The following is a 17,881-nucleotide window of genomic DNA, read 5'->3' on the forward strand; positions in this document are numbered from 1 at the left end:
CTAATGATTTTATTTTAATACATTTTGTGATCACATCAGGCAAGTCCCCCTCCCGTTCAGTTTCAAATTTGTCTTTACTGTTCTTACACCTTTTCTCTTCTAGATGGATTTTAGCAGCTTAGAATTTCAATGAATTGACGGTTTCATTTTTTCAAAGATTTTATTTATTTATTTGAGACAGAGAGAGTGTGAGAGAGTGCACAAGCAAAGGGGAGGGGCAGAGAGAGAAGCAGACTCTGGGCTGAGCAGGGAGCTGGACACAGGGGGGTTGATCCCAGCATCCTGGGATCATGACCTGAGCCAAAGGCAGACCCTTAACTAACTGTGCCATCCTAGGGGCCTCAGCTGATGGGTTAATTCATATACCTGAATATACTAATTGTCTCTCTCTCTCCAATGATTCCAGCTTTTGTTAGGAGCCTACTATAAAAGTTTTTTATAAATAACTTTTATTTATACAATTGATTCATAAATATATTTTTTATTAGTCTCCTAGGAGAACTGTAACAAGGTACCCAAAACTGGGTGGCTTAAGTGACAGAAATGAATTGTCTCACGGTTCTGAAGGCTACAGGTCCAAAGTCAAGGTGTTGGCAGGGCTGTGTCCCCTTCTAGTGCACAAGGAAAAGGATCAGGAAAGGATCTGTTCCAGGCCTTTCTCCCAACTGCTGGTAGCCTCAGGAGTTTCTTGGCTTGTAGATGGCCATCTTCTCTCTGCGTCAGGGTCTTTTCTGTGCATGTGTCTGTCTCTGTGCCTAAACTCCCCTGTTTATAAAGACACCAGTCAAACTGGATTAGGGCCCATGCTAATGACCTCATTTTAACTTGATTATCTCTGTAAAGACCTTATTTCCAAATAAGGTCACATTCTGAAGTACCGGGGGTTAGGACTTCAATACATCTTTTTTGGAGGACAAGCGTCAACCCATAACAATTCTGTTACTTTTTATAACCTTCTTTCTTCAGAATTCATTTTACTATTTGCTTGAGTCCATTCACTTCTAATGCTTTCAGAGAGCTTTCTGGATAGTCATGTTCTGAGTCTGGCTCATCTCAAAGGTAACTTCATTTTGTCCTCACAATTGGAATCTCTGATTCTGGGTTTCTAGTTATTTTTCTTGCGAAGTTAGAAGATACCCGTCCTATCTCTCTGGCTTGTGCATGGCTGATAGAAAGCGTACCGTCCCCATGATTCTCCCTCCTACCTATGCAGGCTCATCACTGGGTGTAATTCTCCCCCAAGGTCACACTAGCTGTGTGACCTTTTGCCAGCCACTCAGCTTCTCTGTGCGTATCAGTTTGCTCATCTCTAAAATGGGGATGGGGTGCCTGGCTGATGCAGTCAGTAGAGTGAGTGACTCTCAGTCTCTGGGTGGTGAGTTTGAGCCGCATGTTGGGTGTAGCAATTACTTAAAAATAAATAAATAAAATAAACTTTAAAAATAAATAAGATGGGGGGGGGCACCTGCCTGGGTGGCTCAGTCGGTCCTGGGATCAAGTCCCACATCCAGCTCCTTGCTCGGTGGGGAGCCTACTTCTCCCTCTGCCTGCTTGTGTGCTCTCTCTTCCTCTCTTTCTCTCTGACAAATTTTTTAAAAAATCTTAAAAATAAATAAGATGGGAATAACAATAGTAGAGTGTTACGAGAATGGAATGAGTTACGTGTCACAAGCCTAAAACTACACTTGGCACACGGCAGGTGCTATATTTGATTTGAGTTTGTCATAAAAATAAAATAGCCCTAACCAAGTCCTGGACAGCAGGGGCTGGAGCTGTTGTGGCCACTGCTGTATCACCGTGTCCATGCCCACCTCACCCTACCTCCCCACCTCCCTCACCCCTCCCCACTCACACACTCCCTAACCGCCAGGCTCCACCCCCCAGAGCTTGGCAACCAGAAGGGGCTACCAAACAGGGTATTGTGTGAATGAGCAGAGAGCAGAGGCCAAGCACTACAGCAAGCAACTGTACTGCTGGGGGTCTCAGTTTCCCCATCTGTAACTGCTGAGGATTCAGTAAGACCACAGGGAACTGTATCGAGATGGACAGTTCACCCATCCCTTGAATCCCTATATACTGAGCACCTACTATGTGCCAGGCACCGGGGACACAGTGGTGAACAAGTCAGCCCAGGTCCCTGCCCTGTGGGGCCGATGGTCTCATGGAGGAGACAGGCCACGAGAAGGTAGCAAATCAGAGAGTTTCAGAGGGCCACCTGTGCTATGAAGAAGAAAAAGCATGGCGCTGTGAGGCAGGTGATGCGGGAGGAGGTCTCACACTGTCACAGGGTGAGGAGCTCTATAAATAATAAAAATATTGCCACCAACTAGAGTCCCATCAAAATAGGTTGAGCACTTACTATGAGCTAAGGTCTCACGATAATCTTCCCCTTAAGTATCGACAGGTCATTTGACATATGAGGGAACTGAGTCCCCAGCAACACAGAGAAGGACCATGGAAATGTGTCCCTGAATCCAAGGGCAAGAGATTGTATTCTAGAAAGAGACCAGCCTGGGTGGGACTTAGTTTCTCCCTTGTGGGAATGGAATTGCCAAACCAACCTGCAACTCGGGCCTTTTCCGCCAGGGGGCGATGTCGCCCCGCAAGAGGATTTGGGGTGTAGGGGCGCGAGGAGCGGCTCTGCCAGAGTCTCCGCGCTCGGCGCCCTGGGACGAGACCCCGCGCAGGCGGCCTCTTCGCTACTTCCGACTCGATTCTTTGGGGGCAGAAATGTGGCAAAGGCCCAGCCGCTTGCGGTTACTGTTGGCATTAGCGTGCGGAAAAGTTGCCCTCGGTTCTACATCATTTCCGAGTTTGATTTCTACTCGATTCCCTAACAGAACTTTCGGATCCTGCTTTCGAAGCTTCCCGACTCCCAGAGTGGCGAGCTCGAATGTCGCACCTGTCCCCGCTCTGATTCCGCGCCCTCCTTCCAAACGCTCCAAGTTCAAAACCCAGCCGCAATTCCAGTTCCCCGGGTGGCTTCTCGAACCAGACCCTTGTTCCAGTGTCCAAACCTTCCCCTAATCCTAACTTTGCGTTTCCTCTGCGCCTCGGAGATATTGGAACGGAGACGGAGAATATGGGGACCCCCGCCCCTAATTCCGCCAGAGGAACTCTGGGCGGGGGGCACAGAGCCGCCATCCGAAGGCTCTGGAAGCGGAGGTGCGGCCGAGGGGCGCAGTGACCAGGCCGGCGTCCCCACCCGCCTCTAAACTTAGCCGCAGTGACGCGCGGCCCGGCGATCGCGCGGCGAGGCTGGGGACGCAGGGGGGCCAGAGCGGAGGGGGGCGGCTCCGCTCCGTGAGCCTCTATTTATAGCGCACGGAGCCCGAAATAGCGCGGAGCGGAGCGGCCTGCATGACGCGGCAGCCGCCGGGGACTGACTCACCCGGCCCCGAGCGGCGGCCCCCGGATGGGGGACAGTGGAGGCGCCCGGCCCCGACCCCGCGCCATCCCTAGCACCTCTTCTGCCCGGCCGTCCCAAGTCTGCACCGGTCGCTGGGGTTGGATATGCAGCAAAAACGGAGGATCTGCAGCACGAGAGACTGAGGTTAGATCAGAGGTGGGACTTCCCCCGAAGGCCCCAGAACCAAGGAACTAACTTTGTTTGCTTATTTATTTTTTCTGCCTAATGCGGGGCTTGAGCTCACGACCCTGAGATCCAGAGTCGCATGCTTTACCGACTGAGCCAGCCAGAGGCCCCCTCCAGAAACTAACTTTATACAAAAAGAGGTTGGGAAGGAAGGGAGATTTAAAAAACAAAACAAGGGCGCCTGGGTGGCTCAGTGGGTTAAGCCGCTGCCTTCGGCTCAGGTCATGATCTCAGGGTCCTGGGATCGAGGCCCGCATCGGGCTCTCTGCTCAGCAGGGAGCCTGCTTCCTCCTCTCTCTCTGCCTGCCTCTCTGCCTGCTTGTGATTTCTCTCTGTCAAATAAATAAATAAAATCTTTAAAAAACAAAACAAAAACAAACAAACAAAAAAACACCTAGATATGCACACCTATTTTCCACCAGCAAAAGGATCGAAGCATTTTTTTCTTTTAAAAGATTTTATCTATTTGACAGAGAAAGACACAGGGAGAGAGGGAACACAAGCAGGGGAAGTGGGAGAGGGAGAAGCAGGCTTCCCGCAGAGCAGGGAGCCTGATGAGGGGCTCAAACCCAGGACCCTGGGATCAGGGACCCCAGCTGAAGGCAGACACTTAAGGACTGAGCCACCCAGGCACCCCAGGATTAAAGGATCTTGGAGACAGACGAACACAATAACCTGGCCAGTCAGTCCCGAGACTAGAGCTGTCCCCCTCTCCAGTGCTCTTTGGGTGATCCTCCCACTGCCTAGAATGCCCTTCCCTGTTTCCCCATTTTTTTTTTTAAGATTTTTATTTATTTATTTGACAGAGAGAAATTACAAGTACACTGAGAGGCAGGCAGAGAGAGAGAGAAGGAAGCAGGCTCCCTGCTGAGCAGAGAGCCCGATGCGGGACTCGATCCCAGGACCCTGAGATCATGACCTGAGCCGAAGGCAGCGGCTTAACCCACTGAGCCACCCAGGCGCCCCCTGTTTCCCCATTTTTAAGAACTCATGTCTGTTAGGGACCCGGTGCTAAGGACAATCCCCCACAAATGAAAACGCTATGACCCACTGGACTTGGAGCGCCCCAGGGATAGGGCCAAGCCCGTCTCAGTCATCACCACGTCCCTAGCACCGCCCAGCCCAAGACAGGGCTCCAGAGAAATTAACTACATGCACAAAAAGTGTTGGTAATAAAATGACGTTTCCCAAATTATAACAGCAAATGTTTATTGTATGCTCCATGCCAGACAGGCGTCGGAGAGTCATCTCCTCTGAGTCTCACTACAACCTTCGTAGGAAGAGGTGCTTTTACCATTTTAATGACTCCTATCCCCATGTTAGAAATGAAGAAACCCCCGCTCAAAGAGTATCTGAGCTCAGAGAGTATCTCAGGTCAGAAAACATACAAGCTCCTCTGGCTTGTACGCAGAGCTGTCTCTTGAACCAGGTCACCTGGTCCCCAAAGGTGTTCAGTTTCCCGGGATACTGTCTCTAAGCTCTATCAAACCCGAAGCTAAGGAATGATTCTCAAAGTGCAGTCCACGGAACCCTGGAGGGGGTTCCCCAGCCTTCTTTCAAGGGATTCAAGAGACTAAGATGTTTATAATAATATTAAGACACTTACCTGCCTTTTTCATAATCACCGTCTCACAAGTGTACAGTGTAGCCTGTATAATATCACAATACACTAAACACGGCTGCAGATACGAGGACACACAGCTCTCTACTCTTGAGGCCAGACATTAAAGTGACCTGCAAAAATTATAAAACGATGTTCCTCTTCTCATTAAATTTTCTCTTGTTTTGGAGTCTATGGTTATTTTAATTAAAAAATATATGATTTTATGTTAACATGAAATTGTTTATTTTTTTAAAGATTTTTTTTATTTATTTGACAGTCAGAGATCACAAGTAGGCAGAGAGAGAGAGGGGGAAGCAGGCTCCTCGCTGAGCAGAGAGCCCGATTCGGCGGGGCTCCATCCCAGGACTCTGAGATCATGTCCTGAGCTGAAGGCAGAGGCTTTAACCCACTGAGCCACTGAGGCGCCCCAAAATTGTTTATTTTTTAAGCGAACCAAATGTTTTTTAAATTCCTCAGTTTTAATTTTTAATGCAGTAAATATTGAGAGATATAATGCAAATTAAAAAACTCTTTGAAAGAAAAAAATCCCACTCCTTGGGGTCCTCAATAACTTTTTTTTAAGGATTTTATTTATCTATTTGAGGGAGAGAGAAAGACTAAGAGAGAGCATGAGAGGGGAGGTCAGAGGGAGAAAGAGACTCCCAATGGGAGCCTGATACAGGACTTGATTCCAGGACTCGATCCCAGGACTCCAGGATCCCAACTTGAGTCAAAGGCAGTGGCTCAACCAACTGAGCCACCCAGGCACCCCTGGAGTCTGAAATCATTTTTAAGAGCATAAGCGGTCCTGAGACCAAAAAGTTTACAAATCACTGAACTAATAATCGTATACCCATTAAGTGTTATATAAAGGACAAGAATGTGGAACATTGGGACGCCTGGGTGGCTCAGCTGGTTAAACGTCTGCCTTCAGCTCAGGTCGTGATCTCAGGGTCCTGGGATCAAGCCCTGCATCGGGCTCTCTGCTCAGCAGGGAGCTAGCTTCTCCCTCTCTTCTTTCTGCTCCTTCCCCTGCTTGTGCTCTCTCTCTCTCAAATAAAAAAAAAAAAAAAACCCTAAAAAAAAAAAAAAAAGAGAGTCACCAGTGTACATGCAGGTGGTATTTCTCTAGTTTAACTCCTTATTTTTATTATAACTTCTAGCTGATTACTGCTATTAAACATTATTGGTTAAAGACCTACAACTGTTAGGCCCCTGGCTGGCTCAGTCAGAAGAACATGCAACTATTAAACTAGGGGTTGTGAGTTTGAGTCCCACCCTGGATACAGAGTTTACTTAAAAATCTTCAAACAAGGGGCGCCTGGGTGGCTCAATGGGTTAAGCCTCTGCCTTTGGCGTGGGTCATGATCTCAGGGTCCTGGGATCGAGCCCCGCATCAGGCTCTCTGATCAGCAAGGAGCCTGCTTCCCCCTCCCCCTCTGCCTGCCTCTCATCTACTTGTGATCTCTCTCTGTGTGTCAAATAAATAAAAAAAATCTTCGAACAAGGGGCGCCTGGTTGACCCAGTGGGTTAAGCCTCTGCCTTTGGCTCAGGTCATGATCTCAGGATCCTCAAGCCCCACATCGGATTCTCTGCTCATCAGGGAGCCTGCCTGCCTTTCTGCCTACTTGTGATCTCTTTCTCTGTCAAATAAATAAATAATCTAAAAAACAAAAAGCAAAAAGAAACCAAAACACTTCTCTGATCCCCATTGAACATTAAAAAAATATATATATATTCAAAAAAAATCTTCAAACAAACAAAAGATTTCCAACTATCTTTGTTTTTTTTTTTTTTTTAAGATTTTATTTATTTATTTGTCAGACCGAGAGAACAAGCAGAGGGAGAAGCAGGCTCCCCACTGAAGGAGCCAGACATGGGACTCAATCCCAGGACCCTGGAATCATGACCAGAGCAGAAGGCAGATGCTCAACTGACTGAGCCAGGCATCTCTATCTTTGTATTTTTAATAACAGATAAAATTGCATTAACACAAATATTTGGTAGTTGGCCTTCTAACAGGCCATCTGGCCAAATTCTTTTTTTTTTTTTTAAGATCTTATTTTTTTATTTGACAGAGAGAGACACAGCCAGAGAGGGAACACAAGCAGAGGGAGTGGGAGAGGGAGAGGCAGGCTTCCTGCAGAGCAGGGAGCCTGATCCCAGAATCCTGGGATCATGACCTTAGTTAGAGGCTGACACTTAATGACTGAGCCACCCAGCCACCCCCTGGCCAAATTCTCATACCAAAATAGTTTGCTCAGTCTTTCTGTTTTTCCTTGAAAATGATCCAAAGGGCAGTTTTCTTTCTTGCTTCCCGATCTTTCCATCTCATTTATTTTTCTTGTCTTATAGCATTTGCAAAGACTTCCAGGACTGTGTCAAATGGCAAGGTTGATCAATTCTCGTGCATTGCACATCACAACCCTCTAAGATGACTTATTATTCCCATTTTATAGAGGGAGAAACTGAGACCCAGAGAAGTTATTCTGTTGCCCAAGACCACACGGCAAATAAACAGTCAATCCAGGATTCCAACCAAAGCTTGTGTTTTCAATCACGGCCTTAAGAGGAAATTCAGTAAATATTCTATTTTTTTTTTTTTTTCAACAGGCAATACCCTGCAAGTTTCCACAGGGACCTCTGAATCTTGAATTACGAATGTGGGGAGGGTGGGCTGAGGTCTGGGTCTGGCTCTGCCCCCTTGCCTAGACTCAGTTTCCTCTTGTGACGGAGGGTTGGAAGAGATGGTATCTGAAAACCACAGAAAGTCTGCCTTCGGAGTGGCAGAGACAGGCCCCCAAATACATTGTATTCATTTCCTGTGGCTGCCTAACAAAGTACCACAAACTTGGGTACTGCTTGGTGGCTTTAAACAACAGAATTTTGTTCTTCCACCATTCTAGAAGCCGGAAATCCTAAATCCAGGTGTCAGCAGCAGACCCACGCTTCCCATCCCCTCCACCCCCCCCAAAAGGATCTGGGGAGTTCCTTCCTTGCCTTTTCCAGCTTCTGGTGGCTCCAGGCACTCCTGGGGCTTGTGGTCTGATCATACCAGTCTCTCTGTGGATCTTCACAAAGCTTCTCCTCTACTATCTGGGTCCCATCACACGCCCTGCCTTTGTCTTGTGAGGACACGTGTGTTGGGTTGAGGGGCTGCTTGGATAATCCAAAATGATATCATCCGGAGAGCCTTACCTTAATTACACCTGTAATTAATTAATTACACCCTTTGTCCAAAGCACCTCCCATCCCCAGGGCTCAGGTGGACAAGTCTTGGGTGGGGGAGGGGTGCATCATTCAACCCATTACACAGATGGAACAAGAAAACTGAGAACAGGGAAGTACATGGCAGAGTTTGGACTGGGAGGTGTCCAGAGCTCCATGACTGCACACGTCCGTTCCAGCGTGGAATGGTGGAGAACCCTCCCTTGAGAACCCAGGTGACCTCTACGCCCTCCATGAGGCTGTTAGAGGTGGTGTGTGCTGCCGACAAATTCTGGACAGCCTCCACTCTGAGGATGGGAAGTCTTGAAGGGAGTTTTCCTTCTTCAGCTGTTTTTAAATATTTTATTTATTTATTTGAGAGAGAGAGAGAGATGGGGGGTGGCGCGAGGGAAGAGCAGATGGAGAAGGACAAGCAGACTCTGTGCTAAGAGCAGAGTCCCATGTGGGGCTCCATCTCACAACTCTGAGATCATGACCTGAGCACAAACCAAGAGCCAGTCACTTAACCGACTGAGCCCCCATTCTTCTATTGTTAATGTGGGGTTGAGGGACCTTTTCTTACACAAAAATTCTAAACAATAATAACAGCCAACACTCACACAGCACTTAATTACGCCGGGCTCCATTCTGAGTGTTTAATATCTATTAACTCACTTAATCCCCACAGAACCCCGAGGTCCTTTTATAGAAGAGTAAACTGAGGTACTAAGATGTTGGATTTACAGAGCTAATATTGGAAGCCCGCAGTCTGGCTTCAGAGTCTAGGGTCTTTTTTTTTTTTTTTTTTTTTAAGATTTTATTTCTTTCTTTGAGAGAGAGAGCACACACAAATGAGCAGAGGAGAGGGAGCAGACTCCCCGCTGAGCAGGGAGCCGGTGCGGGGCTCAATCCCAGGACCCCGGGATCATGACCTGAGCTGAAGGCAGAGGCTTAATGGACTGAGCCTTCCAGGGACTCTAGAGTCTCGGGTCTGGACTGAAAGCCAAGACACTGTCTCCTGGGGGCACACTGTCACATGTTAAATCCGGACTTTGAGGGAGGCACCTCGGTCAATGAAGTGGCCACCCCTTGCGTAGCTCAGGTCATGATCTCACAGTCATGAAATCGAGCCCCGCATGGGGCTCTGTGTTCAGTGCACAGTTGGCTTGAGATTTTCTCTCCCTCTCCTTTTGCCCCTTCCCTGCTCTCTCTTTCTCACCCTCTCTCTCTGAAATAAATAAATAATTTTTTTTTTTTTTTTTAAATCTTGACTTTGAGGAAGCCCCACTCCTAGATCCGGGGTCAGGCGATCCATCTGGTGACGTCGTCAGATACAGCAGCCACTGGTTGAATGGCGGCGCTCTCGAGTGCTTGAAACTTGGCAGGTCCAAAACAAGAGGAGCCCTGAGTATGAAATCCACACTGGGATTCCAAGACTGAGTGCAACAAAAAACATGTACTGTAGCTCATTAAAAATTGCTGATAGCAGCAATGTGCACAATAGCCAAATTATGGAAAGAACCCAGATGTCCGTCAACAGATGAATGGATAAAGAAGATGTGGTTAAAAAAAAAAGAGGGGCACCTGGGTAGCTCAGTGGTTTAAAGCCTCTGCCTTCGGCTCAGGTCATGATCTCAGGGTCCTGGGATCGAGCCCCGCATCGGGCTCTCTGCTCAGCAGGGAGCCTGCTTCCCCCCTCTCTCTCTTGCCTGCCTCTCTGCCTACTTGTGATCTCTGTCTGTCAAATAAATAAATAAATAAAAATATTTAATTAAAAAAAAAGACATGGTATATAGATACAACGGAATACTATGCAGCTATAAAAAGAAACAAAATCTTGCCATTTGCAAGGATGTGGATAGAACTAGAGGGTATTATGCTGAGCGAAATAAGTCAATCAGAGAAAGACAATTATTATATGATCTCTCTGATATGAGGAATTCGAGAGGCAGGGTGGGTAGTCATGGAGGGTAGTCATGGGCGGTAGCGAAAAAATGAAAAAAGATGGGACCAGGGAAGCAGACAAACCATAAGAGACTCTTAATCTCATGAAACAAACTGAGGGCTGCTGGGGGATGGAGAGGAGGGATAGGGTGGCTGGGTGATGGACACTGGGGAGGGTATGTGCTAGGATGAGTGCTGTGAATTGTGTAACCCTGACGATTCACAGACCTGTTCCCCTGGGGCAAATAATACACTATATGTTAATTGAAAAAAAATTTTTTTAAGATTTTTATTTATTTATTTGACAGACAGAGATCACAAGTAGGCAGAGAGGCAGGCGGAAAGAGAGGGGGAAACAGGCTCCTGGCTGAGCAGAGAGTCCGATGCGGGGCTCAATCCCAGGACCCTGGAACCACGACCCGAGCCGAAGGCAGAGTCTTTAACCCACTGAGCCACCCAGGCACCCCAAGAAGAATATTTTTAAAAAATGCTGACAGAGAGAGGCGCCTGGCTGGCTCATTCAGAAGGTATTGTGACTTTTGATCTTGTGGGGTTGTGAGTTTGAGCTCCATGTCCCTGTAGAGACTATTAAAAAAAAAACTTTTAAAACTGCGGATATTAAGTACATGTTGATATAATGTTTTGCATATATCCAGTTAAATAATACACACAAACAGAATTATTTTCACCTGTTTCTTTTTGCTTTTTTTAGGGCGGCTATTAGAACATTCAGACCAACACGTGGCTTGCGTCATATTTTCCATGGGCAGCTCTGGTCTGTGGGACTTGTCCTCAGCACGTTCTCCATCTGAGGACACCGAACCTCAGGATTTCTTGTGATGTGCTCGAATAATCCATGCCAGAAGCACATTCAAGTGGTGTGACTGATACTTGTGTCAAACCATGGCCGCTAAAGGATGGTCTGAAATCGTTGCCGCCACCAGGTGCAGATGCGGCCACTGTGTGTATAGAGTTTATTTTTTGTTCGGCAATTATGTAAGTGCGTGCTCTCCTGAGAATGCTACAAAATGAACATTTACAAAGCCCAGATAAATACTCAGCATAACTGGACAAGCCAGACTTCCTCAAGGTTGAGAGTTCAAGTCTTGACTCCGTCCCTTCCCTGGCTGTGATCGTTTGGTAAGTCACTTGTTCTCCCTGGGGCCCGGTTCCTTCATCCAGAAAGTGGGAATGTTTGTTCCTGGTCCTGAGGGTTATTGAGGGAACTCCTGAAGGCAGAATGTGCAAAGGAGGGGGATGGGGCACCTGGGTGGCTCAGTGGGTTAAGCATCTGCCTTGGGCTCAGGTCATGATCTTATGATCTCAGGGTCCTGGGACTGAGTGCCGCATCGGGCTCTCTCTCATCAAGGAGCCTGCTTCTTCTTCTCCCTCTGCCCGCTGCTCCCCCTGCTTTTGCTCTTTGTCTTTCTCCGTCAAATAAATAAAATCTCATTTTAAAAAAAAAAAGAAGAAGAAGAACGTGCAAAGGCCCAGCACACTGCCCAGCAGAGAACAAGCTCCAGCCGCCGACCAGTTTTTGTAGGGCTGGGGACCTGGCTTAGGTAGAGGGATCCATGCTGGGTTCTGAGCAGAAGGGATGGTTGAACTGGCCCTTGAAGGATGGAGAAATATTCACTAGGTGGACAAAGATGGGAAAGGTCTTCCAGGCAGAAGGAACAGAAGTTCAAGTTCATGTGGCATGAGGGAGCATAGCATGCTCAGGAAGAGGCAAGCAGCTTGGGTATGACTGAGTGCAGAATGAATATGTGTTGGGGGAAACGGAGGGCAAGGGATGAGGATGAAGAAGCAGCAGCATTCAGGCCACAGAGGGTCTTGTAGGTGATTGGACTGGAACACTGGGGAGCCATAGCAGGCTCTAAGCAGGAGAAAAACATGACAGAAGCAAGTTTGTATTTTAGCAAGATCCTTCTGGATGGGAGGGGAGATAGAAATGGGGTAGGAGAACAGGGAGGAGTACAGGGCAGAATGAAGTACGGACAAAGGATCAAGCAGAAAGGGGGAAGAGGCAGAACATATGAAATCTTTAAGAGAGAATGACAGGTTGCCTGGATGGCTCAGCCAGTTAAGGTCATGATCCCAGGGTCCTGGGATTGAGCCCTGCATCAGGCTCCCAGCTCAGCAGGGAGTCTGCATCTCCCCCTCCTTCCCGCTCATGCGCTTTCTCAGCATCTCTCTCAAATAAATAAAATATTTTTTGAAAAAATAAAGGATAGGGCAACTGGGTGGCTAAGTAGGTTAAAGCCTCTGCCTTCGGCTCAGGTCATGATCCCAGGGTCATGGGATGGAGCCCCACAACAGGCTCTCTGCTCAGCAGGGAGCCTGCTTCTCCCTCTCTCTCTGCCTACTGGTGATCTCTCTGTCTGTCAAATAAATAAACAAAATCTTAAAAAAAAAGAAAAATTTTTAAAAAAAGGGATAGTGGGGCGCCTGGGTGGCTCAGTGGATTAAGCCTCTGCCTTCGGCTCAGGTCATGATCGCAGGGTGCTGGGATTGAGCCCCGCCCCCGCATCCACATCAGGCTCCCTGCTGAGCAGAGAGCTTTCCCCTCCCCCTCTGCCTGCCTCTCTGCCTACTTGTGATCTCTCTCTCTCTCTCTGTCAAATAAATAAATAAATAATCTTAAAAAAAAAAAAAAGATAGAATGAAGAGGAGGGACAAGCTATGGGGGGAAGAGAAAGAAGGCAACCAGAATGAGGGCAGACCTCTGGTCCAGGAGACGGAGTCAATGGTGGGCCTATCCCTGGGCTGGGGATCCGGGAGGAGAGCTGCTGAGGTCATGCAAGAGCTGCCAGACACTTGGGTCTAGAAGGCAGAAGAGATGGCAGGACTGCGACCAGGAGGCTGTCAGAGATCAGACAGGGCTGAAGTCCTGACAGTGGGAGAAGGTGGAAGGTGCAGCAGGGTAACCTCACATTGGCTATCCAGGACTGTGCGAAATGGCCCGGCCCAGGAAAGCAGCCTCATTCCCCAGGTTCTCATGATGGTCTACACCTAAGGACATGGAGATGGACAGATCCAGAGCCCCACAGGAGTGCCTGATCAGTGGAAGAGCCTAGACGCACATAAGCAGTCCATGTCTCCATGGTGGGAGCGTGTGATGAATGCAGGCTCTAGGAAGTACAGAAATCTCTTCCCAAGGACTAGGGACAGTGGAAGCATCAGGACCAGTTCCAGGAAAGGGCTTGGAGAGGGAAAGTGAATTAATCAGAAGTCTCTCAGCTTTTTTTTTTTTTTTTAAAGATTTTATTTATTTATTTGACAGAGAGAAATCACAAGTAGACGGAGAGGCAGGCAGAGAGAGAGGAAGGGAAGCAGGCTCCCTGCTGAGCAGAGAGCCCCATGTGGGACTCGATCCCAGGACCCTGAGATCATGACCTGAGCCGAAGGCAGCGGCTTAACCCACTGAGCCACCCAGGTGCCCCAAGAAGTCTCTCAGCTTTAAGTGCAAACATGTTTAGGGAAATGGATTGTCTCACATTAAAAAAAAAAAAAGGTCAAGGGGTCATACCAGCTTCAGACACAGCTTGATCCAGGAGCTCAAATATGATATGAAGTCACTGTCCAATCTCTAGTTTCCATATCTTTCAGGGTTTTGTTTTTTTTTTTTGTCCAGAGGACTTCCCTTGAAGTAGTAAACGTGGTCCCAGCAGCTTAATGACCCCAAAGGGAAGAAAGGTCTCCTGCCCACTGGTTCCATCATACACAAACTGGATTGGACCCCACGTTCACCCTTGAAACCAGTGCTGTTATCAGAAGGCAGAAGAACTGGAATGTTCTGATTGGCTGGGTCCAGATCACATTCCCTTCCCCAGAAGGGGAGAGTGGGGTGAGATAAACTGGTGCACTGAAATTTAGAAAGGGGTGGTTTCCCAGAGGACAAGCAGAAGGCAGAAGGCTGGCAAAGCTACAGATGTCCATGAGGCTGGGAGAAATGGGAGGTGGGGAAACAGCTTCCTCACCTATTAATGGAGGATGGCAACAGCACCTTATCTCCTAGGTCTAGGGAGAGGATTCAGTGAAATAACGCAGGTGAGGCATTTAGCAGAGGCTAGGTGCTGAATAAGCAGCACCTATTTTTTTCTTTTCTTTCTTTCTTTCTATCTTTTTTTTAATGTGTATGTGCTGATGGTGTTGTTGTTGTTGTTGTTTAAAGATTTTATTTATTTACCTGACAGAGAGATCACAAGTAGGCATACAGACAGGCAGAGAGGGAGGGGGAAGCAGACTCCCCGCTGAGCAGAAAGCCCGATGTGGCGCTCAATCCCAGGACCCTGAGATCATGACCCGAGCAGAAGGCAGAGGCTTAACCCACTGAGCCACCCAGGCGCCCCTTTTTTTTTTTTTCTTTTTTAAGATTTTAAGTAATCTCTATACCCAATGTGGGGCTGGAACTTATACCTTGAAATCAAGAGTCACACGCTCCAGGGAGCCAGCCAGGCGCCCCTGCAACTATTATTTTTAAAACATTCATCAATATTACCACCACCGCTGAGGATGGACGATCTCTATAACCTCGGAGGTAATAAGCTCCCAGGCACGGGATGAGACCTGAAGTTGAACAAGCACACATGGGGAGGTCATGCAGTCTACACTGTGCAAGTTCAGGGCCCAGCTGGTTTCTCTCCAGGCTGTTTTTTGGTTTTTCTTTTTGTTTGTTTGTTTGTTTTTAAACAAAGATTTTTATTTATTTATTTGAGAAAGAGAGAGAACGAGTGGTGGGGAGGGTCAGAGGGAGAAGGAGAGAGCAGCAGACTCCCTGCTGAGCAGGAATCAACATCTGGGGCTCCATCACAGGACCCAGAGATCATGACCTGAGCTGAAGGCAGCTGCTTAACGGACTGAGCCCCCCACGAGCCCTCTCTCCAAGCTTCTGCCTCCAGATCTGTGAAACAGGATGAGGGGGTTGAGTCAAAACACAAGGTGGGGGGGCTCAGTCGGGCCTGGAATGGAGTCCTGAATGGGGCTCCTTGCTCAGCGGGGAGCCTGCTTCTCCCTCTGCCTGCTGCTCCCCTGCTTGTGCTCTCTCATTTGCTCTCGCTCTCTCTCTCTCTGACAAATAAATATTTTTTAAAAAATAAAATGGTTAAAAAAAAATAAAACACAAGGTCGTTTCAAATGCCCCTTCTCATCAGATGCCGCCGCATCACCTCCTCAGGAAAAGGCCTTTCCTGACTACTCTTGCCAACATATCCCCATTCATTCATTCATTCATTCATACAGGGCATCTCTATACCCAGTGTGGGGCTCAAACTCACAACTCCGAGGTCAAGAGTCACATGCTGTACCACGACTGAGCCAGCCAGGCGCCCCTAATCCCCCCCTTTTTTTTTAATGTATCATCCCTTATAGCACTTATCACAATCTGAAAACATCTTATTTACTTTCAGTCTCCCCCTTAGAACGTTAGCCCTCACGAGGGCAGGAATCTCTGTTTGTCTTGTTCACTGATCTGTCCAGGTCACCCGCCACCGCGCCTGGCACACGGCCCACCCTTGATAAACAACCGTTGAACGAGGAGATAAATACCACTTCTGAGAGGTAGTGAGTCTCCCATTAAGAGGGGTATCTAGAAAAAAAATAGAGGGAGAGAGAGATGTATCTAGGCTGAAGCAGAGGGATCGTACCTCGCAATTCATGCTGCAAGGCCCCAACCCGGGTCCTCTCCAGCCTCAGTTTCCTCATTAATCAAATGGGTCCGCGGACGGAGGGACCCCTGGCCCAGCCCCTGCCTGCGATCCCCGCGGGGGCCGCCAGGGGGCGCGGAGCCTCGGCCCAAAGCCCGCCCGCGGCAGCCCGAGCCCCGGTGGACGCGTCCCGACGTTCCTGGAATGTTCTGAGCCCCGGCGAGCGGAACCCGGGAGGCTCGAGCGGATGCAGGCGACCGGAGCCGGCGGGCCGCGCTCCTCGCCGCGCAGGGGGGCGGCCGGGAGGGAGGTGACTCAGGCGCGCGTCCCCGGCCCCCAGTTCTCGCGAGGGGGCGCGCACGGCCTCGGGAACCCGCGCGGCGCCTAGTCCATTTTTACCCGAGCGCCGCTAAAAATAGTTGCCGCGCTCCGAGCGGAGCCCGAAATAGCGGCCCCCAGATAAGGCAGGACGACTCAGCGCTTCCGGGGAGCGGAAGGGGAGGCAGCGGGGGGCGGAGGATGGTGCCGGGCTCCGCGGGGCCTCGCCGCGCAGTCCCGGCCGGTACCCCCCCAACCCCCGCCCCCCGAACACCGCGCTGCCCTCAGCCTGTCCCCAGCCTGGCTTCACCCTCCCCGCTGCCCCCCTCGTTGCCCATCCTCTGTCCCCATCCACCCTCAGCGTCCCCTCCATTCCTAATCCCTGACCACTGGCCCTCCTCTCCCCTGCCCTCTTCCACTCTTCAGTCCCAGCCCTGCCCCGCGGCCGTGTCCCTAACGGGTATTCATCCCCAGCTCTCAACCTACCCATCCCGGAGCCCTGGCCCTACTCTCCCCCAGCCACGGTACCGGCTCTGTTGCCTTTCTGAACCTGCTTCTGCTCCTTCCCCGTCCCAGTTCTCAGCCCAACTTCTGATGGGCAGGGGTGGGTTGCGATGGGCAGGGGTGGGTTGCCAGGGGAGATGGGGCCATCACAGGAAGTCAAACAAACTGACGGTTGGGGGTGAGGCTCTGACTTCTTGGTTTATTTCTACAGTGGACCCGGTACGTTTGGGTCTGGGTCAATTTCCTTACCCGATGCCCAGCGTCAGGATTCAGGCTGGGGCAGAGGCACACGTCTTCCCTCACCAATATTGTGGTCTCTGCGTCCTCAGAGTCAGGGCACAGCCCAGCACTCACTGTTTTGTTCCCAATCCTAAATCCACTACAGTTCTTTCCTCCCTTGCAAGTCAGTGATTGGACACAACAGTTCCGGGCCTAGGGACAGGCAGTGGGGATAGCCTGAACCCTGCTTTCTCTGGGCCTAAGTGTCCCCTTTGCACTTGGATGGTGCTGATGTCTTGTGACTTAATCCAAGGATCAGCCTCAAGAAATCTTACACCACATTTTCCAAAGGTTCAAAGGCAACACCAACATCTAGCCTCTGACACATCACGGGACAGAGGGACTGCCTGTCCCGTGTGGCCCCAGGAAGCAGAGTGTAGCAGACAGGTGCTGGTTTGGGCAGAACTGCTTGGCTGTGGATGGAAGGCCTCAAGTGGTGGTAAGGTCCCTGTCGCTAAAAGGACACCAGGGTTCAGCCAGGTGCCTGCTTGTTTTGTTATCTGGATGGCTGGGGGATCTCACCACCAAGGAAAGGGATTGAACTGGGAGGTCTTTAAGGCATGAAGAAGAATCATGTGTTTGGGATCAAGAAATTAAGCTGGTAAAGTGGGGCACCTGGCTGGCTCAGTTGGTTGGGTGTCTGCCATTGGCTCAGGTCATGATCGCAGGGTCCTGGGATGGAGCCTCATGTTGGGGGGGGGGGGTCCATGCTCAGCAGGGAGCCTGCTTCTCCCTCTCCCACTGCCTGCCGCTCCGCCTGCTTGTGCTCTCTTTCTCTCTCTCTG

This window comes from Mustela erminea, chromosome 19 (assembly GCF_009829155.1).
Source record: "Mustela erminea isolate mMusErm1 chromosome 19, mMusErm1.Pri, whole genome shotgun sequence".
NCBI classification, from domain to species: domain Eukaryota; kingdom Metazoa; phylum Chordata; class Mammalia; order Carnivora; family Mustelidae; genus Mustela; species Mustela erminea.